Source organism: Leguminivora glycinivorella, chromosome 26 (genome assembly GCF_023078275.1).
Source record: "Leguminivora glycinivorella isolate SPB_JAAS2020 chromosome 26, LegGlyc_1.1, whole genome shotgun sequence".
Classification (NCBI taxonomy): domain Eukaryota; kingdom Metazoa; phylum Arthropoda; class Insecta; order Lepidoptera; family Tortricidae; genus Leguminivora; species Leguminivora glycinivorella.
The window spans coordinates 4025783-4051382 of NC_062996.1; the positions used below are offsets into that span (position 1 = coordinate 4025783).

Sequence of the window (25600 nt, forward strand, 5' to 3'; positions counted from 1 at the left end):
AACATTATGCTACGGACAAGGTTTGTTCCGAATTCATCAGGCAACAACAGATAAAAAGAATAATGGGAGATGAAAGTTTATCCTATCAGGAGGCGGTTAGAAAGATTCCTAAAGCTCGCAGACCGTACAATGAAGCTGCTCAAACGAAGTCTTATAAAAAAACTGTTTTAATTCAAAAAAAACTCCTGCCCCATCTAATCCTCATGGGTATGATGAGAAATCTCACAGGGCCTTAGTAGCAGACTACAATGCTCCTCAACCTGCTAATGGGGTTATGTTTAGGAATGGTCCATTTAGTAGCCAATGTTCTTCTCCAGTTGCACCAGCGCCGACTGAACTGTTTTCTTTGGTCCATATTTTACCTACGCTCTATTCGGTGATCTCGTCTCTCGTCTCTACTCTTCAGCAAAATGCTATCTCTCTACCGTCCAACGTTGCCAGTATTTTAAAGGATTTATCTCCCTTCCTTTCCAGTGGCCCTGTCTGTGGGCCTTATGAAAATGGCGGTCAATTTTATCCAGTGGAACATCAGGAGCATCAGTCGTAACAAGACTGATCTTCTGTATGTCATTCGGAAATACAATCCTGTCTGTTTAGCTATTTCTGAAACCTGGTTAAAACCTGATTCTCATTTTAACTGTCCAAATTATGTATGTCTAAGACAGGATAATCCAAAAGGTCACGATGGCTGTGCCCTTTTGATTCGGAAAGATATTGACTTCTCCCTCTTTAACATCCCATCTCACCCTTCTCTTTATATCGTTGCATGTAAAATTTTCAACTTTACAGTAATATCTGTATATATTCCTCACCCCTCTGCTACTATTATTAATGACTTTTGGTCTCTCTTGGATAATGTCCCTGGTCCTTATCTTATGTTAGGTGATTTCAATTGCCACCACTCTCTTTGGGGTTCTCATCTCACCAGTGCATCAGGTCGAAAAATGCTCCAGTTTATGGACTCGTTTAATTTGTGTGTTCTAAACGATGGTCGTCCTACTCGACGCACCGCTCCGTCTCAGAATCCCTCAGCAGTTGACATCTCTATTTGTTCACCTTCCCTGTCTTCTCTTCTTTCCTGGGATGTTCTGCCTTTTAGTTTTGGGAGTGACCACTTTCCTTTGCTTATTACTTATTCTTCTAGCTTCCAACCTCCTTCGGCTCCCCCTCCTCTTCAAAAGTTTAAGTTAGCTATGGCTGACTGGCCCCTTTTCTCTATTCTTACAAAAAATAAAATGAAGTCTTTGCCGCCTGTCTCTCGATCCAACTGTCTACATTGCTATAACCTTTTTTGCCAGGTTTTATTGGATTCAGCCGAAGTAGCCATACCCCTCAAGAATGTTTCTTCTAATCGTCGCCCTTCTCCTCCCTGGTGGGATTCCGAGTGTACCTCTCTGGTTAAGGATAGAAAATCTGCAGAAAGGGCTTTCTCGTCTGAGATGACCATGGAAAATTATCTGAACTTAAAAAGGGTGCAAGCCAAAACTAAAAAAATACTGCTTTCGAAAAAAAGAGATGGTTGGACAAAGTTCTGCGAATCTTTATCTCCAGCCACTCATCCTTCAGTTGTATGGCGCAGTATTAAATCTTTCAGAAATGCCTGCTCCTCGTCGTCTCCGCCCTCGTCCTTTTCTAACTGTCCTTCTTGGCTGTATGAATTTTCCGATAAACTGGCTCCTCCTTATGTGCCTAACTGGTCTGAACTTCCATCTAAGAATACTGAACTCCCTAATTATGATGACTTCTTATCTTCTCCTTTTCATCTTTCCGAATTACAACTTGTCATGAACTCCCTTTCTGATTCTTCTCCCGGCCCCGATGGTCTCTCATATTCCTTTTTAACCAGATCTAGTATGACGGCTGTCTCTTATTACTTAGATCTTATTAACACCTTCTTTAGCTCTGGACTTGTCCCCGACTCCTGGAAGGAACAATTTGTCATCCCGATTCCTAAACCCAGCAAGGACTCCAATCTTGGTTCATCTTACCGCCCTATTGCCCTTTCGTCCACTCTTTGTAAGATTATGGAGCATCTGTTGAAAAACCGTCTGGATTGGTTTTTGGAAAGTCGAGGTATTCTTCCTCGTTTCCAGTTTGGTTTTAGTAAGGGAAAAAGTATCACTGATAGTCACAGTATATTATCTACTGACATTCGGTTATCATTCTCTAGGGGTGAGTCTATGGCTGCAGTTTTTCTTGACATCTCATCCGCGTATGATAATGTTCTTCTATCTGTACTTAGAGATAAATTGTCCCAACTGAATATCTCTCCTAAGGTAGTCAATTTTATTTGTAATTTGCTGATGTTCAGAATTATCAACGTGAGATGGCAGGGTGAAGTTAAGGCTGTACGTCACACATGGAAAGGCCTACCTCAGGGCTCAGTCCTGAGCCCGATTCTTTTAATATTTATTCGTTTGACCTTGATAAGTCGGTAAATTGGGCTTGCAGATTGTTACAATATGCAGATGATGTAGTCCTCTACTGCTCAGATAAAAGTCCACTTCGTGCTGTGGAAATGGTTAATGGGGCTTTAGTATCATTAGGTTCATGGTTAAATATGCATGGTCTCTCCTTATCTTCAGCTAAAAGTTCGGCCATTGTGTTCTCTAGAAGTCTGATTACTCCAGCCTGTCGTTTTGTTTTTAATGAGGAGCCTATCCCCTTAGTAGATTCTGTTAAATTTCTTGGAGTGTTCTTTGATCGGCGATTTGTGGGCTCTTCTCATCTTTCTTATATAGCTAAAAAATGCGAAAGGAATATTAACATTCTTAAGGCCCTATCAGGTGCTTGGTGGGGAGCCCACCCATATTCCCAAAAATTGTTATATAACGCTTTAATCCGCAGCCTTTTAGATTTTGGTACTTTTATATTCGAACCCTGTAATAAATCAGCTCTCACTGTGCTAGAACGTATTCAAATGAGGGCTCTCAGAATTGTTACGGGTGCCATGAAGCCTTCTCCAAACAGAGCTATCCAGGTTGAATGTGTGGATCCTCCGTTGGATTTAAGACGGCAACTTCTTGCAGACCGCTTTTTATTTAGTATCTCTGCACTATCTTCTCACCCTCTTCTTCCAAAACTGCGTCTTCTTCAATTATATGGGTCAAGCAAAGCATACTGGCGTAATAAAGATCAACCCAATTTGGTTAATAGTCTAGTGAAAATAGCAGCTCTTAAACCCCCTATTATGAAATCTTCTACTCTACCTATTTATTCTGTTCCTTTCGAGGCTCTTACGCATGTACCCAAAGTCGTAACTAATATTGGCATAGATAAAGGGTCTCCTTCTGCTAATTCGACTTTCTCTAAGTTTGTTCACTCATACTATTCAGGTCATCGGCTCTTTTTTACTGATGCATCTAAATTATCGGATCAGGGTTGTGTAGGGGCAGCTTTTCTCATATCAAACTCGGATATCTTAGCAAAATTTAAACTTTCTCCTGAAGCGTCAGTATTTTCTGGTGAATGCTTGGCCCTCTTAAAAGCTCTAGAATATATCTTTGTCCATAAGTTGCCAAAATGCGTAATTTTTTCTGACTGTCTCAGTGCAATTCAGTCTATTATGTTACGCCCTTTCAAGAATTTCGCACGTAGCTATCTTATTTGTCAACTAAAAAACAAAATTTTTGAATGCCATTCTGCTGGCTTAGAGATAGTATTTGTTTGGATCCCTAGTCACTCGGGCATTGTAGGTAATGAGAAGGCGGACATAGCCGCCAAAGAAGCTGTTCTTGATGGGGATGACTCCTTTTTAGGGTTCCGTAGTCAACTAGGAACCCTTATAGTTTCGCCATGTCTGTCTGTCCGTCCGTCCGTCCGTCCGCGGATAATCTCAGTAACCGTTAGCACTAGAAAGCTGAAATTTGGTACCAATATGTATAGCAATCACGCCAACAAAGTGCAAAAATAAAAAATGGAAAAAAATGTTTTATTAGGGTACTCCCCCTACATGTAAAATGGGGGCTGATTTTTTTTTTCATTCCAACCCCAACGTGTGATATATTGTTGGATAGGTATTTAAAAATGAATAAGGGTTTGCTAAGATCGTTTTTTGATATTATTAATATTTTCGGAAATAATCGCTCCTAAAGGAAAAAAAAGTGCGTCCCCCCCCTCTAACTTTTGAACCATATGTTTAAAAAATATGAAAAAAATCACAAAAGTAGAACTTTATAAATACTTTCTAGGAAAATTGTTTTGAACTTGATAGGTTCAGTAGTTTTTGAGAAAAATACGGAAAACTACGGAACCCTACACTGAGCGTGTCCCGACACGCTCTTGGCCGGTTTTTTTAAATATATTCGCCTGATATTCTGAACATCCCCTTCGAGTTCATGAAGAAAAAATGGGCTACCCGATGGACCCGTGCTAAGAAATGCTTCTTTTCTGAAATTCAGTCATCTATCCCATCCCGTCCATGGTTTTTCAAAAATAGATCTCTTTCGAAAAGACACACTAGCATTATTATTAGACTCAGATTAGGTCGTGTTTGTTCGTCCGAGCAATTACATAGTTTTAAAATGAAAGATTCTCCTATATGCGACTGTGGTACTGAAGTTGGTAATATTGATCATATTTTCTTTAACTGTCCGCTGAATAACAAATCTCCTGATCTTTATTCCTACCTTCCAAATATTAATGTACAGTCGAGGTCAAAAATACCTTTACAGTTGAGTGTTACAAAAATACCTTTACATTTAAATAGTTTTACACACTGCATGACAAAAACATGCTTCCAACACACATGACAAATTCATCTTTTCACTTATCGCACCAAAGTTCAGTTTACAATCTGTCTTCCATAGAAACATTGTCACAAATTGTGACATAATAGGTTTACATTGCATGTTACAGAATAAGATTTCCTGTGAATGTGCCGTAAATATGTTTACATTTGCAGTAGCATTATAAACTTTACGTTATAGCTTACTTTTCGTTTACTTACACCTATTGCTACATAAACATCTTTACATATTTCATTGGGATTTGATTCTTAATTTGAATAATGACGATCACCGAAAACAGTACCATACTGTCAAATAACCTATCTCTTTCATTCGTCGTGTTTGGCCTAGTTATTATCCTCTCGATGAGTTATTGATGATTGTGCAAAAAAGTACAGTTTGCAATAAAAGCCTGTACAGTCAGCGGCATAACCTTGGTAGCATTGGAAGTAGCAGAGTTGGGCAAAAAGTAAACGACTAACGATTACCGATTAAAATAAGACGATTAATTTGCAATAAAAAAATGTACAGTCAGCGTCATAACCTTGGTAACATTGGAAATAGTAAATACGTTCGTTATATGGATAAATTCTATGGAGTAACGAACTTGTTGACTACTGTGAATGCTACCATGGTTATAACGCTGACTGTACCATTTTTTTATTACTTACAGATTACAACACAACTTACAATGATTAATAACTAATAAGTACCGTGAAATGGAGTGAGTAGGGATTGCGAGGAAAACATAGTCATGAATCGGTTGGGTAGGGATGCGGATGGTGTGATGGAGTGAGAAGGTATTTCACATTACATACCTACATTCTGTAGGAATTGCAGCGGTTGTAATATCATCACTCCCATATCACTCCATTCTTCAGTGTCCATGTGACGGAGGCACAATTTCGTGTGAGGGGGTAAATACAAATTAAATTTGCACAGCAACATCGCCTTATGGAAATCTGACGGCCGATAGAGATTCACTTCATAGCACCCGTTAAAGGGACATTTATTTTGTTCTACTAGGTATAGTATGCTCTCTTCAATGGATTTACGTTTTCCATACCCACTGAGCATGAAACTTACAATAACTTGCAGTAAGTTTACATACCTCACATTTGTAAGTTTAGAATGTAAGGTCGGAGAAATATGACAACAACATTCAACTTATTGGTAATTTGAAACTTTCAGAAAATTAGTAGTGCTATATTATTGTAACATGACAAATGAAAACTAATATTATAATATTGCAAGGATGTTTTGATTACAAGTTATTTAAATGTTCATTTATTACATTGCTGCAACAAGGTATTAGCTATATTACATATGCAACGTTACAGCAACATTAACTTTTAAACATCAAGTTTTCAATGTTACTTCAATGTCTAAACTTAAAGTTTCCCAAATGTTCAAAATCAATATTACTGCAACTGACCACTTGAAATATTGGTTTTATGCAGTTGCTGCAATATCACAAATTAAGATTTACTTCAATAAAACCTTTTGATATAACCGGTATATATTTTTTTGTAACATTACAGATAATTATAAATACAATGTCACAGCAATTGCTTTTTTTAAAGAATTCATTTCTCAATGTTGCACCAATTTGTAATATTTACGTTTATTGAACATTTCACATCAACATTACAGTCATTGACCGTTTTAAATATACGTTTGATAATTTTGCTGCGATATCACAAAATTAGCACTCTTTCAATGAGTCTATTTATAAGGGCATAACATTACGGTAAATTATAAACAGTGTAAATGTTTAAGCTAGATTTTTTTACATTGTTTTTCTACTCCTCTTTTGGAGATTTCACATTCGGTTATTCTCGAGAAAATTCAAAATTGTTATTTCTTGATTAAACTATAGTCTGTCAAACAAGTCTGTCAATAAATAAGAACAAAGTAAACTATATGCATCCTATTCTTTAGGTGCGGTCGCTAGACGGCGGACGCAGATCTGGACAATGAATATACACTTAACCGTGCAAATTATCGGTCGACGGTCGCAGACGTGGCCTTGAGCGCATGGACGTCCGATCGAAATCTGGCTCGCTGGATGTTTTGGTCAGCCGAAGCCACGTCCCGAAGACCGTGCACACTGATCGGTCGCGGTCGCGGTCGCTCGACGGCGGACGTCCGCGTAGTATGTTCCTAGCTGTAATAGTTTTCTGTTCTGAGATTAAAGCTAGGAACATACTACGCGGACGTCCGTCGTCGCGCGACCGTGGACGCGGATCTGGATAATGAATATACACTTAACCGTGCAAACTATCGGTCGAAGGTCGTGGACGTGGCCTTGAGCGCATGGACGTTCGATCGAAATCGGGCTCGCTGGATGTTTTCATCAGCCGAAGCCACGGCGTGATACTCTGCAGCCGTACCACCTCGCTTTATTGTGCTCAGATTACCATGGTGGAATATACCTCTGACGTACCTCTTGTACCTCGTCGGAAATTAAATGTACTGTACATGTAGTTTACCAGAAATATGGGTTTAAAGGGGTCCGACTGGGGAGTACTACTCCCCAACTTGAAGTTAGGTTCTGTAGACCCTGATGAATAGGTCAGATGGAAAAGGCGGTATTCCTAGGCATGGCACACATGTACCCTTGTTTCGCCGATAAACTTTTCATCGACAACAAATCATCGAAAATTTAGTTCGAGTAATTTTGTTTCAACTACTATTTATTTGAAATTTTCTTAGGTATTATTAGGTACCTACGAGTATAACGTGCGCATCCCGTACGTAGCGGCGTGTGCATCAGTGGGGTTCGAGCCAAACCACAGACCACATTAATATTATATATATTGTGGAACTGGTAAAGGGTGTGATGGTGTTCCCTTTACTGAGCGCAGACTATTTAGCTTGAGGTTCCCAATAAGTTGGCACTCTTAAAAGACGGTGAAGGGTTCAGGCCTGGCTAATTAGAACAACAGCAATAGGATTCATTAGTAGGTACTATCTAACACTAATACCGTAAGTGGTATATCTGTACACTGTCTTTGCTTACACTGAACTGCACTTTGACTATGGCCGCGACGGCAGCGGGTGGACTGAAAAGGGTCCGATATCGGAGGCAAGACCGATATCGCATACATTACAGGCGCCATCTTGGATTGTTTTCATCGAAATCCTTCCGACATCCGATATCGGATCGGATAATGTGAAAACGGACTTACTAGGAAAGATACAACGTGTGATCGGAATTGCGACCTTACGCCATAGGTACGCTATTAACTAACTGGATCTTATCTTGGGTAGTTAAGAAGCCTTTCCAAGCAAGCGTAACACACGTTTTTGTATGGGATACAATTCATGTAAAGATGGCAAACAGACAATAAAATTTATCAACGTAGCTACTCATAAACTCATTCAACATTAAGTGACTCATAAACTAAAAGAAAATACTTACCTCATAAACTATTTCAGAAGACGTCGCGTCGCGTCGTTCATAAATGTTGGAGATAAGGTAATATAATAGGTGGAAACTTGAATTCGATCTTTTACTTAGAATACATACGATTATATTTAATTTTACACAATAGGATCTACCGAACTACAGATTATTATAAAAATGCACTGCTTTAAAATGATCACAAAATAAATAATCTAAAATCGGTGCTGCTGCTTTTTTTTTCCGAATCAGTCTTTACACTGGCTCTAAGACCCCTAACCCTCCATAACTGACTCGAGAAAATTTAAATTTCTTAAACTGTTTTACAGTATTCAACTATGGGACTGACAAGAAACTCGCCATACGTATTTCTTTTACATCTTAACACGTTCGCCCCGGTACTGTTTTACTGAATTGCCTATACTATGCCAGTAAACATTATCTTAATCACACATTACAATACATGCTACTGGTATTCTACGAAATTCATAGTCCTATGCCACTAGCATTAAGGCTGGTTTTAGTGTCACGCGGACGGTCCGCGCGACTGAAGTTGATGTTGTCGTCCGCGCCACTTTATAATGCTCCCTGAACTTCATACATACATATTACATACATACGTACGAGAACTCGCATACGAGTTTTATTACATTGCTGTATTTGATGGCTGTGCATAATTGTATGTAACATCAACAGTCCGCAATGTGATTAAAATCGCATGCGAGTTCGCACGCCGTCTAAATCAGGCCTAACGATAAACTATTTGTTGCTTATTTGGTTTCTATCACTTTCATCATTCGATATCCGTTATCTTATAATATCCATATTACATATAGATTCTAGGATTATTGTCATAAATAAGTAATGTAGTAACCGAAGACAGTATTATAGAGATTATTTGTTGAATTCATTTAGACACAATAAAACTATGGAAACGGATTATATCGCGTATAATGAATTTACAATTCATCCCGACGTTTCGAACACTTTACAGCATTTGTGGTCAACTGAGGAAAAATTACAATGTGCAAAAGCTACCCACATACAAGAAATATTAATGAAGACACAGTTAATAAAGCTAGTTATACAATATTTAACAAATTTTACATTACTAGGTATGTAAAAACAATTAATTAGTTAATCTACACAAAATTTGCAAAACCAAATGGCGAATGTCCAACACCATACATTCTGGGTAGATACCGCTTCTCCTTAGCAAGAAACAGCTTATCAAACTTTATAGCGTGATTGACTTTATCCATGACATGTTCAGAGACTGCAGACCTTTGCCAACGGTGCTTGACATCCGCTATGTGTTCCTTCACCCATGTGGAAATACTTCGTTTCGTCTGCCCTACATATGACAGGCCGCACTCACAGTCTAACCTGTACCCTCCTGCATTTTGTAGAGGAGTTTGACACTTCATAGACCTCAGGAATTGTGACATCTTCTTCATGGGCTTCAAATAAGTTTTAATGAAAGTCCGTTTCAAGATGTGACTGATCCTATATGTGACCCCTCTAAGAAAAGGCAAAATAGCAAGCTGGCGCTCGACTGTAGGGATCTTCAAACAGGCCTTCTGCTTGACATGCAGTATCTTGAGCTTTTTCGTCAACAGCGCCTGCCTGGCATGTCGAAGCTCCGCGGCCAAATTCTGGTTGTCACATATCCTCTGAGCTCCCTGAAACAAAGATTTGCCCATAGTAGCTAGTTGACAGGGATGGTGGTGAGATTGGCCATTTATGTACCTATCAGTATGAGTAGGTTTTCTATACACAGTGCAACCTAAGCTATTATCAGGATTCCTCAAAATGAGAACATTCATGAAGGGACGAGAACAGTCTTTATCCATAGTAAATTGTATCGTATGACCATTTAAATTCTATCCATAGTGAACTATGAAGAAAGTTGAAACACTACTTTTAGGAAGCATAGTAAAAGTGCCATCTACATATCTTTTGAATATCTTCGGCTGGACGGCAGCCAATGAGAGTGCTGTCTCCTCGAAGTCCTCCATAAAGATGTCGGCAACTACTGAAGACACAGGAGACCCCATTGTCACGCCATCCACTTGAAGGTAGAATTCATCATTCCATAGCAAGTAGCCCATATGTTCTGCTCTCGCACCCTCTTCTTGACAATTTCATTGCAGTCTTTTATATTCTTGGGGCCTTTGGTTTACTTATTTAGTCTTCACTTCTTCAATGTCATAATTTGGATTTCTTTCCACCCCTTTTTGCCAAGAGTGGCACAGAAACTTAGTAGTTCATGTGCTCTGCCTACCTCTTTATGGGATAGAGGCGTGATATCTTTTTCTAAGGCCCATATTTCCCTCTTGTGCCGTCTTCTCTTCTTCAATGGCCCATTGTAGTTATTCAGTACAATATTTTTCTTCTAAAATTTGCTTCTGGACTTTTCCAACCTGCCTTGGTTTATCTATAACAAAGTAATGTTTCAGAATAGAATTGCATAAAAACAATGGGAAAAAAATTGATAGTATATAAAATAAATATTACTAGCTTTTGCCCGAGGCTTCGCATAAGTCACTCTCTGTCTCTTCCACTATTTCCACTTAAAAAATCACATCAATTTGTCACTCCATTTTGCTGTGAAGGACGGACAAACAAACAGATACACACACTTTCCCATTAGTATGGATGGGCCGGACAATGTCTGTCTCATGCACACACAGAGTTGAGCAAAAATTGCCACAATGCGACGAGTCAGAGATTGCTCAAGACCGTGACAAATGGAGATCCATGGGTGAGGCCTTTTCCCAGCAGTGGGACACTATGTAGTCTATTAATATAGCCCGAAGCTTTAAGCAGGGTCACTACACTGGCCAGACATGTCATATTAACATATAATAACTTACATAAAGCGGGATTTCGTCTTGTTCACAATGAGGCCGACTTCCTTTGAGACCATATATTATTTTCATCATCTCAGAACTAACTTCCCTCAATTATCCTGTGGACTGCAAAATACTTAGATGTAGTTTATATTATTAGACCTGAAGTTTAGAATTTTTAGCAGTATGTTTATGATTCATAAAATTATTTTCTTTCTTTGACATTTGCATTACGTTTCATCTTCATCCACATAAAATTTCTTAAAAAAGTTGTATCATTGAACAATGTTGTAGGAAGAATATACATTTAAAGTAATCAATATTAAATACATAATCATGTATAAAATCAATAAAATGTGCAAAATTTCAAAAGGCGTTATAATATGGACCACGTATTCCGTAAATCGAAACGTGAGAAACGTCAATATACAATGTTGCCAGCTGTAACTTACAATTAACGTAGTATCTTCTTAGTAGTTTGTGCAATTAACAAATTGACAATTTTTATTTGGTAAAATAATTTATTGATTAGCTATACTTTAGTAAGACATTGTTAAACAGACCCTAAATATTTTTAACATCGTCAAAAGATTTTAACAGTGTATTCCTGACCACTTTTAGAGACTATAATGTTATGTACTTATACTTTTCTGGATATTGCCTAGCTTCAGAGTTATTACCAATTGAAAAAAGATGTTATTGTTAGTCAGTAAAAAGATCCTTTACGGGAGTTGATGCCACTATGGAGATTATGGTCTCATCGCATCGTCTACTTCCATATCGATAAGATTTGATTTCGTTTGCGTCGCATCGCCGTCGCGCGACCATCGCCCACGCAAGCCACGGCGTCACTATCCTCATTGATAAATGTCAAAAAGTAAAAAGTAAAATCTTTCAAGAATGAAGTTTTTAGAAAAAAAAGTTAAAACTCGTTTCAAGTGCTAGTTTTATGAAAAACATTTACTTTTTACGTGAAAATACATTCAGAAACAAAATTCATGTAATATCTTTTTTTTGATTTACACAAAAAATGGGTGGTTAAATAGTATATTTCGGCTTATTCACTCCCAGGGTGTATAAAGGGAATTAAGATATACAAGAAGCAAGGCCTTTGACACTGTCTCAGTTACCTTACCATCCTACTCAAAAAGCTAGAACATTGGGGGATTCGGGGGGTCGCATTGGATTGGCTTGCTAGCTTACAGGGCGCACACAAATTGGATCACCGATCCTAAAAACCGGCCAAGAGCGTGTCGGGTCACGCTCAGTATAGGGTTCCGTAGTTTCCCGTATATTTTTTTCAAAACCTGTTTAACCTATCAAGTTGAAAATAATTATACTAGAAAGACTTTTTCAAGTTGTTGTTCAAAAGTTAGAGGGGGGCACACTTATTTTTTTCTTTTTAGAGCCATTATTTATGAAAATATTAAAAATATTTTTATATTAAAGGAAAAAATGGAAAAATTTACGCTTCCGGCGGGACTTGAACCCGCATTAAAAAAAAAAAAAAAAAAAAAAAAAAAAAAAAATGTTTAGAATCGTTAGCAGACGTTTCTGCTTAATAAAAATTAATTTAATATTAAAAATGTCAAAAAAAATATTTTTGTAAACCCCTATTCATTTTTAAATACTTATCGAACAATATATCACACGTTAGGATTGAAATGAAAAAAAAAAAATTCACTCCCCACTTTACATGTACGGGAGGGTATTCTAATATAATTATATTTTTTTTCACTTTTAATTTTACTACATTGTCGGCGTGATTGATATACATATTGGTACCACATTTCAGGTCTCTACTGATAACTTCTCTCGTCTTTAATTTTTTGAGGCCCAAAAAAGGTGTTTGAGGCAACGTGAAAGTAGAGTTCCTCAGAAGTCGCATAGTATTTATTCTAGATCATTTGGCCGGGTCCTTCACCGTGCCAGAACAGTGCAAAGTGTTAAAAAAATAATCCAAAAAAGGTTCTTGAGGCAATTTGTCATTTTTACCAGTAAAAGATGAGGGTCTAAATAGCCATGGAAAAATAATGCCATGACATGAGGTGGGGTCCATACCCAGCCATTCGATCTTGAAAGTCAATTTTTTAGTTTTCCGTAAATAACTCGTAAACGGTGGCCCACAGCAAAAAAATATGGTAAACAGAAAATATCTACATTAAATTGTCTACAAGAAAGGTTATGTACGTTTTTTCGATAGGAACAATATATAAGTGGATAATTTAGTAAGAAAGTTTTTTTTAATCGATTACATGCTCCGTTTTTCGTCAATACCTCGTAAACGGTGGCACACAGCAAAAAACTTTGTTAAACAGAAAATATCTACATAAAATTTCCTATAAGAAAGGTTATTATAAGGGGTTACCCTCATCTGGCAGAATAATTTTAGTCCGAAACACACTTCGCATAACATGTTTCGCAGTAACACTTTCAGTCGAATTGTTTGTTTGTTACAATACAGTAAAACGGAGGTATTTTGCTCCCCCATGGGTAACTTTGCACCACCTTTAAATATGGTTTGATTGCCTCAAGGATCAAAATGTATGGTTGATTAGATGAATTATTCAAATCCACCCTCATACACATATCATAAAAGGGTTACCCTCATCTGGCAGAATAATTTTGGCCAAAAACACACTTAGCATAACATGTTTCGCAGAAAAAACATTCGGTCGAATGGTAATTTCGCAGAAAACTTAGTTGGCATTATTACTACCACGCATAAGATACATTTGGCAGAATATTGTTTTACAGAACATTACTTTGGTCAAATTTGATTTAGCGTGATTGTATGTACCATAATAATCTTATAGCATAATATTACAATAGCAGAATTATTACACGCTATCAAAAAAGAAAAACTGCCCCAGAGTCACTATTAGGTACGACGACGAGCGAAGCGAGGAGGAGTGTTAGGTATCTTGCATCCCAAACACATCCAACTCGCTATCAAATAGCGAATTGCAACTTTATGCCTCCTACATATTATGCACAAATGTTATCTATTTCATGTAATCTATTTCAAAAAACTTACCTACTAAAACATTGATCCTAGCGAAAAATCTTATAGAACCTTTCTTGTAGGAAATATTATGTAGATTAATTCTGTGTAACATCATTTTTGGCTGTGTGCCACCATTTTTGAGTTATCAACAAAAAACTGCCCATGTAGTCTATTTAAAAATACTTTCCAACTAAAAAATTGATCCTAGCGAAAAAACTTATATAGGTTCACTATTCTCTGGCAGAAACTTTTTACTCATTTGATTCTTGGCAGAAGTCACGTTTGGCAGAAACACCTTACGCAGAATATGCTTTGGCATAAATCATTTCGCAGATTTTTGTAATACCGAATTGTTTCTTGTCATAATGTTGATGAGCATAATAGTCTTCTAGTCAAACAATACTTTTGCAGATAACATTTTTTTTTTAATGTTTTTATCTCTTTAATATCTGGGCAACCGAGCTTCGCTCGGTTCTGTTTCGTATCCTTGACATGTGTCGCCATCTAGTTCAAAAATGAATAGTACCTACATCGAGCGAAAGAATTCTCAGCCTTAACAACACAACTACTCCACACGAGATGGCGCGCATTTCGCCACAAAAACTCAAATAGTGTATTTTCTATTCGTTTTAGCCTTGACCTGTGTCGCCATCTAGTGTTTGCAATAAATAGTACTTACATCGACCGAAAGAATTCTGTCTTAACAGTACAACTACTGCACACGAGATGGCGCGCGAGAAAAACGCATGAAAACTCGAAAATTCGCGTTTTCCGGGACCTAAGGATAAGTTAGACCGATTTTTCACCCCCAAAAACCCCCACATAACAAATTTCTGCGAAATCGTTAGAGCGGTTTCCGAGATCGTCAGTGTAAATAAATATATATATAAATAAATAAATAAATAAATAAATAAATATACAAGAATTGCTCGTTTAAAAGTATAAGATTTACATGAACATATTTACATAATTATATAAGAAACTAAGACTAAACTTAAAAGCTAGCTAATGTCTAAAATAGGCCCTTGAGGCATTGTACCAAGGATACTGGCGACATTAAATGGGCCGCTTTTTGTTGATCGATTTTGAGATTTGAGTTGAAACTCCTAAATTTGCACTTCAGAAAGAATTATAAGACAAACTTTCCTACTAAAATATTGATCCCAGCGAAAATTCTTATATATCCTTTCTAGTAGGCAATATTATATAGATTATTTCCGGTTATGAGCCACCGTTTTCGAATTATTTACAAAAAGCGGCCCATGTAATCTATTTAAAAATACTTTCCAACTAAAAAATTGATCCTAGCGAAAAAACGTATAGAACCTTTCTTATAGAAAATTTTATTTAAATTTTTTCTCGTGAACATTTTATTTAGCTGTGGGCCACCGTTTACGAGGTATTTACAAAAACGGCCAATGAAATCTATTTAAAAATAATTTCCAACTAATATTGATCCTAGCGAAAACTCTTATAAAACCTTTCTTGTAGGAAATATTATGTAGATTATTTCTGTATACCATTATTTTGGGCTGTGAGCCACCGTTTTTGAGTTATCAACAAAAAACTTCCCATGCAATCTATTTAAAAATACTTTCAACTAAAATATGTGAGTGTGGACGTGAAAACGTCCCACTTTGTCGATTGCTATAAAGCCACTTTGTCAGTTTAAATGCATAAAAGATACAAGTAAATCTCGCCTTAATGGTAACCGACAAACACACTCACACATTGATCCTAGCGAAAAAATGTATAGGACCTTTCTTGTAGGAAATTTTATGAAGATATTTTCTTGTGAACATTTTATTTAGCTGTGAGCCACCGTTTACGAGGTATTTACAAAAAACGGCCCATGAAATCTATTTAAAAATACTTTCTAACTAAAATATTGATCCTAGCGAAAAATCTTATAGAAACTTTCTTGTAGGAAATATTATGAAGATTAATTATGTATAACATTATTTTTGGCTGTGAGCCTCCGATTTCGAGTTATTAACAAAAAGCGTCCTACGTAAGCTATTTAAAAATACTTTCCAACTAAAATTAATCTATTTAAAAAAACTTACCTACTAAAATATTGATCCTAGCGAAAAATCTTATAGAACCTTTCTTGTAGGAAATATTATGTAGATTAATTCCGTGTAACATTATTTTTTTTTAGCTGTGAGCCACCGTTTTTAAGTTATCAACAAAAAACGGCCCATGTAATCTATTTAAAAATACATTCCAACTAAAAAAATGATCCTAGCGAAAAATCTTATATAACCTTTTTTATAGGAAATTTTATGTAGATATTTTCTGTTTAACATAGTTATTTGCTGTGGGCCACCGTTTACGAGGTATGGACGAAAAACGGAGCATTTAATCGATTAAAAAAACTTTCTTACTAAATTATCCTTTTCTATATTGATCCTATCGAAAAAATGTATATAACCTTTCTTGTAGAAAATTTTATGTACATATTTTCTGTTTGACATATTTTTTTGCTGTGGGCTACCGTTTACGAGTTATTTACGAAAAACTAAAAAAAATACTTTCAAGATCGAATGGCAGGGTACAGACCCCACCTCATGTCATGGCATTATTTTTCGATGGCTATTTAGACCCTCATATTTTACTGGTAAAAATGACAGATTGCCGCAAGAACCTTTTTGGAATTCTTTTTTTACCACTTTGCACTGTTCTGGCTCGGTGAAGGACCCGGCCAAATGATCTGGCATAAATACTATGCGACATCTGAGGAACTCTACTTTCACTTTTTAATAATTCCAGGTTGCCTCAAACACCTTTTATGGGCCCCAAAAAATTAAATCTTTAATAATTCATAGCTCGATAAAGCCCCACTCCCCAGCTGCCAGACTTGCAGACCTGATGTTGGTTATGATCAGAGAAGCATCTGAGCACCTTTACAGGTTGCCTCAAGTACCTACTCCAAAATCCTGCCAGCTCTTGGAAGTCTTGGACCATTAATTGATCATTTCACGTAAATTAATATTTTCTTCTTTAAATACTTATAAATTATATGCCAGAGACTAATTACTAAGAGGGGCCGTTTCTTATCAAATACAACTTATTATACTGTTCGCCCGTATTAGGTTTACACCCTGTATATACCCGTCCTAGCGAAATCACGATATGCATTTTCGCCACTGACGGTAACGGAACTAAATAATATTAAATATAATTTTCCCTCGGTTTCTGAACACGGTTTTAGAGTTGGCAACCCCGGACCGCGACGCGACGCCATCTTTTATTTATTCTATCGTGGTGCGCGTCCTTCTGTGAGTTAGCTGACGGAAATATGGTGAGATTTGCTATTTAATTACCAATTTACAGCCTATGTGGCAGTTAACTGTTAGATAGTTTATTGTGGGACTAGGTTGGTTTGTGTAATATATCATATTACAGAAAAACGGCTCGTCACGTCGCGGGTAGCGCTTACGCCGCCTTCGCGCCCCACTTGAATCGACGACCTACATGTCGCATCCGCGAATTATTTTTAACATTATAAATCAATATATTTTTATACTGTGTTCAGGTTCAGGGTTGTTTTTGCCCATGCCCCATCATCTGCCGCGATCCTGGACAAGTTGGCGATCAACAACAGGATCCGGCCTGCGTGCAATGGCCAGTGAAGTCTATCCCAGTGCCTGTATTATTATCAAGTCATCACGCTGTCGTCGTCGGACTCGTCGGTTACAAATGACGCGGCAGATCTCTCTTAAGCTTAGAAAGGTATGTAGTTGCGCGTTCCATTTATACGTCTACTTTGATTTCCTTTTTGACTTGTGAATATTGTCGTGAGTTCGTGGCATAATAATTAGTGTTACTTAGTATTATCAAAGCTTGTAAAATCGTAAGTGACATACAGTTAATCTAGTACAGTTGTCGGTACGTAATTGCAAAGGTTGTATTTGGTTCTAATTTATCAACACAGAGTTGTTTTCAAGTTTCCAAGTAACTTGTTATTTACATGCATATAAATTTAAAGATAAACTGAATGTTTATGAAAAAAAAATAGTGTTTCTTTGTTCAGTGTCTGCTACTTTATAAAGTTGTAGTTATCCACCTACGTAAATACGTACAGATACAGAATCAGATTTATCGAATCTTTAGTGCCTCCGTCAGATATTTAGGGCCCAGTTAAGCATAAATTCATTTAGGGCCACTTGTACCAACTGCTTAACTCAAGGTTAGTGGGCTATCAACTGTCAAATTCCATATGAAATGGTGGGTTAGCCTCGGGTCAACCCTCCATTTTCGGTGGTGCAAGTGACCCTTAGGTATATAGTCAGTTGTGATTGCCTGATATTACAACTTGACAATATAAAGCCGTCGAGGGTACAATATTTGTATCTTGTCTACAACATTTATTTTGTGTTTCATTGTGTACCAAGTATAAAAACGTCACGTCACGTAAATAGTCCCACATGACCCTTTGATAGTCCAAGCTCAGTTTAATTAACCCAAGAGATTTGTGTAAATTAAGCATTTGGGTTCATTTAATTGCTAATTATTTGTGTGTGTTCATAAATATTCCTGGGTTTTCTTATTAACTGTTTCTGCACCTCATTAACTAACACTGCATATTTGCTTCTCCCTGTTATTTTCACTTGCTTAGCTCACGCACCGGACATTTCAGATGGTTGTGGCGCAGTGCTCTGCTACTTCGTGCCACAGGCCATTCTCCAACTGCAGATCTACGTGTCAGCGCGACAGTGCACTCACTCACCTTGTTTGGCCCGGTGGAATTTGGTTAGCTTGCACATTTTACCCTTCTCTTCATTAATTTATTTCTGTATTTTCATTCAGTAAATACAAAATGTCAACAATGACAGTAGTGATAACAAGAGCGAGGATATTGACGAAGCAAAACTTAAATAGAAATTTCCTTTAAAAATAATCTGCCATATTTTTAAACCCAATTTCTATTTAAATCTCATTGAAATTTATAATGATCATAGGAGTTGACCGTGACGTCAGTCGACACGTTTTCGTTTAATTTCCATATCAGCAAATCATTCAAATTCGTTTTGAGAGTTCTTAAAAAGAAACTGATTTTACTAGAAGGAAAGTAGCCTATAATAAAAATGTATTGATAAATAATCATCTCAATCTCACATCATTTTTAGAATTCTATAGTCAACTAGCAACCCTTATAGTTTCGCCATGTCTGTCTGTCTGTCTGTCTGTCTGTCCGTCCGTCCGTCCGCGGATAATCTCAGTAACCGTTAGCACTAGAAAGCTGAAATTTGGTGCCAATATGTAATTATGTATATCAATTACGCCGACAAAGTGGTAAAATAAGAAGCGGAAAAAAATGTTTTGTTAGGGTAAAGTGGGGACTGATTTTTTTCATTCCAATCCCAACATGTGATATATTGTTGGATAGGTATTTAAAAATCAATACGGGTTTACTAAAATCGTTTTCTGATAATATCAATATTTTCGGAAATAATCGCTCCTAAAGGAAAAAAGTGTGTCCCCTCTCTAACTTTTGAACCATATGTTTAAAAAAAAAAAATACAAATGTAGAACTTCACTCTAAGACCAAATTAAATTATTTCATAGGAAATATAGAATGCCTTGGTCATTTTTTCTTTGTATATGACATTTATTTCAGTTTATAATGTAGAACTTTATAAAGACTTTCTAGGAAAATTGTTTTGAAGTTGATAGGTTCAGTTGTTTTTAATAAAAAATACGGAAAACTACGGAACCCTACACTGAGCGTGGCCCGACACGCTCTAGGCCGGTTATTTTTACACTTTACTATGAATAACAAATCTCATAAGTCGATTAAATTTATTGTAGACTAGGGTGGTCCAAAAAAAAATGTTTTTTATTGTTTGAGCTCCACATGGTTATTTCTACACGAAAACTTATTAAAATCATGTCAACCAATTTTGAGAACAATCAGACTTTATTTAGAGGTCGCTCAAAATAAAGCAATAATGCCATACTGAAATGTATGAAATGAACTTGACTAAAGAAAAAATCTTACATGGAGGTATTTTAATGGTTTAATTATATTTTTCCCTATTTCATTAGAGCTAAATAAAACATGAACCGGGCAGTTTGCAATGTTTTAATTATTTCGGTTTTTATTTTATTATAGGAGATATCCAATTTTAAATGTATCTTGAGCGACCTGTAAATAATGAGCAAATGGGTTAAAATTTGGTACATAAACTACTAATTCATAATAGAACAAAGGGAACCATGTGGAGAAAGGATTAGTCATATTTATTTTTCTTCCATACAAATGTGGACCACCCTATTGTAGACCATGTTTCAACAAATTTGAGAGCCTTGAATTCGCTTAGGGAACGCACTGACCTGTGGGTCACTCTTATAATATATATAGTTGTCCAAAAACTGGACAGTGTAACTAACGCCGTGTCTTGCGTGGGCGATGCGACGTATACGAAATCAAACCTTATCGATATGGAAGTGTGAGACGCGACGGCGACCGTCGCCCTCGCAAGACACGGCGTCACTAGCAATACTAGCATTAAGTGGAAAGAATAGTCTACTTTCCTTTTAGTCAATTCAGCGTGTGCTACTCTGCGGCGCGGCGGCGGCGGCGGCGCCTTCATAATGAACTTCAACTAACTATATGGTAAAATGATGTACGTAATTACGTATAACGTACAATATGTACGTATGATGTTTATGACTGCACCTATAGGGAGAAACGAAATAATGGGCTTTGATTGTATCAGTACTCATAGATAGAATCTACATTATTTACTTTTTTCTTATGGAAATTGATGTACAAATGTCGTTTATTATGTACGTATTGAAAAAATCATTACTTTCAGTAATTCCGCATTACACCTGAACCTTATGAACTATTATGCCAGGTGTACAGGTAAGTGAGACGGAGATTTGTTCCTTCCACGCTCAAAGCCCATTATTTCGTTTCCCCCTATACTTAGGAGGCCTAAGCCGAAAAGCGCTATCTTAAACGAAAATCCATAATTAACTTATAAAGTATCTATAGGTATCTGTGGAATAGGTATCGAGACAAACCTTATTGGTTTAACGATACTATGTAAATTAATTAGAGATTTATGTTTGTGATTACCTAAATAAATAATAATATCACTGACGTTTACGTTTCCAAAATCATTTGGTTTTGAGACAGCGCCACTCGGCTTAGCAGGGCAGTATAGGTATAGTCATAAACATCATACGTACATATGCCGCCGCCGCAGAGTAGCACACAAATCAGCTTCTTTTTAAGTTTGCTAATTATGGAAATAGTACGACTTTCGTGTTTAGTGACGTCAACTCATTTAGGGTGCGTTGGGGCAATTTCGAACCACAGAAATGCTCTGGTAATTTCGAAAGGGGAACATTGATATGATGGAAATAATGGTGATTTTTCTGTGACTTTCGAAATTACCCCAATGTACGCTATCAGACATATTCAATAGAAATTTGATTTAAAAATAACTTTTGCCAATGTGTTTCTTATAATTATCTAATGCTTCATTTGTAATTTTGTATGGTATAAAATATTTTAAGTACAGGAAAATTCCATGTACAAAACCACACTGCAAAGTCTCCTCTTGAAGACTTATCAGTTTCTAAGAAATCGTGCAGACGTATTGGAGACTGTGCAGGATGAGAGCAGGCAAATAATAATAATTGGCTAGTCACCGCCTGCCTATTTTTTCATGTTTTTATAACATAATATGATCAAGGCAGGTGCCATAGTCTCCCATAGTACCGGTTACAAGTCCACCAGCAATTCAACCTAATAGCCCGGTTTCTTTTATTTACCTTTTTCTATCAATAGTTCTACACTAACCGGCGCTTGTCCTTGGGTGCATTACTATAGTGCGGACAGGGATAATCGCCGGGTAGTGTCACATTACATTTAGAGTAAATTGTCTAGAAAGCACAGCCGAAGCCAACAGCACAGAGGCCGTGCTGTTGGCTTCGGCCCCACACATGCCTCCCAAATGTCCGGGACCCCATGGTCCCGAGTACTGGAAAGGACAAACAAATAATCAATAAGTTAAATCATACAAAATAATTATCATAAATCCTTCATCTCATCAGCGGCAAACTCATGTTTCATGTGTACAATCAGAATTATAGATTGAATGAATTTATTTTTTTGCAGGTATGTCACTTGAGGCGAGGAGGACTTGAGAAGGTGCGTCTGCGAACGGCCTTAGTGACGCCTCTTCAGCGCGACGGGTGGTCTCCTCAAATATGAGAAGGAGCTCGGGTCCTGCGGGCTCTTAACCGTCGTAGTATTCACGCAGTGTTTTAAAATAGTGTTTGTGTGTATTATGATAACATTTATGTTCAATTCAAATGTCTAACTCTACATAAGTATTCATATAATTTTTCATTAGTATGGTGCTGTTTTTGCGGTCTGAAGAAAAAACTTTAAATAAAATAATTATGTTGTCTGTATATCCATGTTTTTGTTTTACAATCAATGATTTTTGTGTGAGGTATTTTTTAAGTTTGACTTTTTCGTTTATAGTTATTTTAATCATACATAATCATTAAAATTATGCTGGGTAGTATCTGTAAGCTGCGCACGGATCCGAACCTGTCGAGCGTACTCGCGCGCTAGCCTTTGGCTGTCGGCTTTTGGAGAGAATCTAGCTTGTTTCAATAGAATCGCGATCGAATCAAGCGAGTTCTCTTTGAACCGGCAGCTGGCAGCCGCACGAGGCTCGCTCAGGCTCACGCAGCTTGCAGAGCACCTTGCGGGCAGTTATATTTGTGACGTCCTACCAACCACAAAAATCACGTTCCCTGAAATATCCCTATGAAATATTGTGTGAACGGTTCACAAGTAACTTTCACAAAAGTTACCAGTGATTTGTTGACACAACATACCAAATATAATCATTTCCAGAAGTTTCAAATGAAACATTATGAGAGCTACTTTTAGGTACATTACATGCGTAACTTGCAAGGAACTTCATTAGAGTTATTAAAGCAATGTTATATTTGTAACGCATTGAAAGGTATCGGTGAAAAGTCAATACAATATACAACATCAAACTTTTTGGTGTATTATGAATGTAACATTGCCGCAATGAATAGCATGTATGTTACGGACAAGTTGCATAATGTGCTATTGATGCAATGTACAAAAATGAACTTCTTAAAAGTTTTCGTCATAACTTTCTAGTAAGTTTATATTTCAATGTATCAGCAACATTGCTATTCAAAGTTATAGAAAGTTGTAAAAATCCGATCTGGGAAACTTACAGGGTTTATCTACAGCGCGGCCGAAAGCGTTTAACATCAATATGGCTCAAACGTTGCTCAAACGTTTCAAGCTTGCAATTGTAAGTTTCAAGCTCCCAGATGTAGCATTGAGCAATGTTACCGCAAGTTCTGCTTGCTTAACGGGTACCTATTGGTTATCTAGTTAAGTAAGGTAGTACAGTACGATTAATATCAGTTAACGATTTGGATTGTACATTTATCTTGCTCGCACTTATGCGATCTCGATAAGAGCGTGCGAGAAAGGGGGAAAGCCGAATAGTTAACTGATTTTAATCGCACTGTAAGGTCGGGGAAATTTCTAAGATCCAGGATTTAATAATACCACGCACACTTGTTAGCTATCTGACGTATGTGAGGTGACCTTGAATGTCAAACTATCCTACTAATATTATAAACGTGAAAGTTTGTGAGGATGTAAATTTGTTTGTTTGTTGCTCTTTCACGCTTAAACGGCTTGACCGATTTTGATGAAACTTGGTAGGTATACATAAATAATATGACCTAGAATAACATATAGGCTACTTTTTACCGCGGGGAAAATGATAATTACCACGCGAGCAAAGCCGCGGGTGACAGCTAGTAACAAATATTTTAATTCATATATTTTATATCCATATGAATTAGTTCAAAATAAACACTATTCTGCATTGGAAACCAGTTTACAAAACAAAATATATTGATATTTATGACGATAAGATGTCAATATTCAAATTATTAACAGACCAATCAAATCTGTAAAGATGTTTATGTAGCAATAGGTGTAAGTAAACGAAAAGTAAGCTAGAACGTAAAGTTTATAATGTTACTGCAAATGTAAACATATTTACGGCACATTCACAGGAAATCTTATTCTGTAACATGCAATGTAAACCTATTATGTCACAATTTGTGACAATGTTTCTATGGAAGACAGATTGTAAACTGAACTTTGGTGCGATAAGTGAAAAGATGAATCTGTCATGTGTGTTGGAAGCATGTTTTTGTCATGCAGTGTGTAAAACTATTTAAATGTAAAGGTATTTTTGTAACACTCAACTGTAAAGATATTTTTGACCTCGACTGTACCTTTACCTACTAATATGTCTTCATTGTTGTACCTAACTAGTAATAATGAAGTGGTGTATGCTATAAGTAAATTTATGTCAAAAACAATATTGTCCTTTAAAAGGCACCTTTTTTACTTAGTGTTGAACATAAATGTTTGTTTTTGTATTAAATTATAATAATATTATGATCAAAAGAATGTTTGTTTAGAATAAGTAATTTTTGTTAGTCATTTTCTTATATTGTTCTGCAGGTATTACCGATCGGGCGTCTGACTCAATAGAATCTGTTCGCAGTTTTGACGTTTGTATGGAAAATTTACGAAAGTTTATATTCAACATTGATTTTATTATTTCTCTTTGTAAGGAAAAATATAAAAAGGTAATAATTCTGTAGTCCAGTTATCTAGCTTATAAAATAACATTATTTTAAAACTAAAACACGGTCGTACATATTCAAATTTATGAAGATACCGACAGGGGCCGACCGCATTTTAGTTACAACTTTAAGTAAGTATGTATCTAAAATTGGAAGTGTTTCCTGATTTGTATTACACACTATTTTTCATACACATACTTAAAGTTTATAATTATCAAGAAAGCCTTTTGTTTGCCTAAAAGGTTTTCGAAGTAATTGCCATTTGATTCGAAGTATTTTTAGACAAATATTGATGTCGTTTAACTTCCATTTACTGTATTTTAGTAGCATGATAACACACATGTAAACTACTGAATTTTTAGTTTAGGATATAAGTAATGTGACAACATCAATTTTAGCAGTCTAAAGTATACAAAATTGAGCTCAGCTCACTCAGACGTGAGCACTATTTGCGGGTTTTCTTAAACTAGCGTCAGGAAAAAATTCATAATTAATTCAGAGAGTAACTTTTCCTTGATGTTAACTACTGATTTTGTAGATAAGAATACGCGCTGTTTCAAACAAGTGCTTTTCTTATCAATAAGTATATACTGAAACTAAAACCGGACGTAGAAAACTACCAATTTTACGATTTTCTACTTTTTGATATTGACGGCCTCTTAATCAAATAGTTAACTTCGATGATCGTTAATCCGTTACTAAAAAAGTTAACTTCGTTAATCGTTAAAGCGATACATTTCGACAAGTTTAACGGAAGTTAAAGTTAATTGATAATCCGTTAACACGTGACAAAAATTGAATTTTACTTGCATCAATTATCCATTATATTGTATTATGCTATTATGTTACTGTACAGTACAGCAAAGCCTCTCAAAACATATATCCCTGATGTCAATAGCTCAAAGCCCGAAATGTT

General features: G+C 36.5%; 1 protein-coding gene and 2 long non-coding RNA genes across 3 annotated transcripts in view; 1 reads left to right on the forward strand and 2 right to left on the reverse strand.

The window, feature by feature from the left end:
- The window catches only part of LOC125239631 (gastrula zinc finger protein XlCGF52.1-like), a 49408-nt gene that overhangs the window by 13746 nt on the left and 10062 nt on the right, over nucleotides 1-25600 (reverse strand). The gene's annotated exons all lie outside the window — the stretch shown is intronic.
- On the reverse strand, nucleotides 10248-11181 carry LOC125239633. Its single transcript, XR_007178543.1, has 2 exons — nucleotides 11010-11181; nucleotides 10248-10570 (listed from the first exon to the last, which is right to left on the reverse strand). It is a non-coding gene; the product is annotated as an uncharacterized LOC125239633 (long non-coding RNA).
- On the forward strand, nucleotides 16899-22428 carry LOC125239632. The gene is made up of 4 exons (XR_007178542.1): nucleotides 16899-17296; nucleotides 17531-17727; nucleotides 18635-18747; nucleotides 22130-22428. It is a non-coding gene; the product is annotated as an uncharacterized LOC125239632 (long non-coding RNA).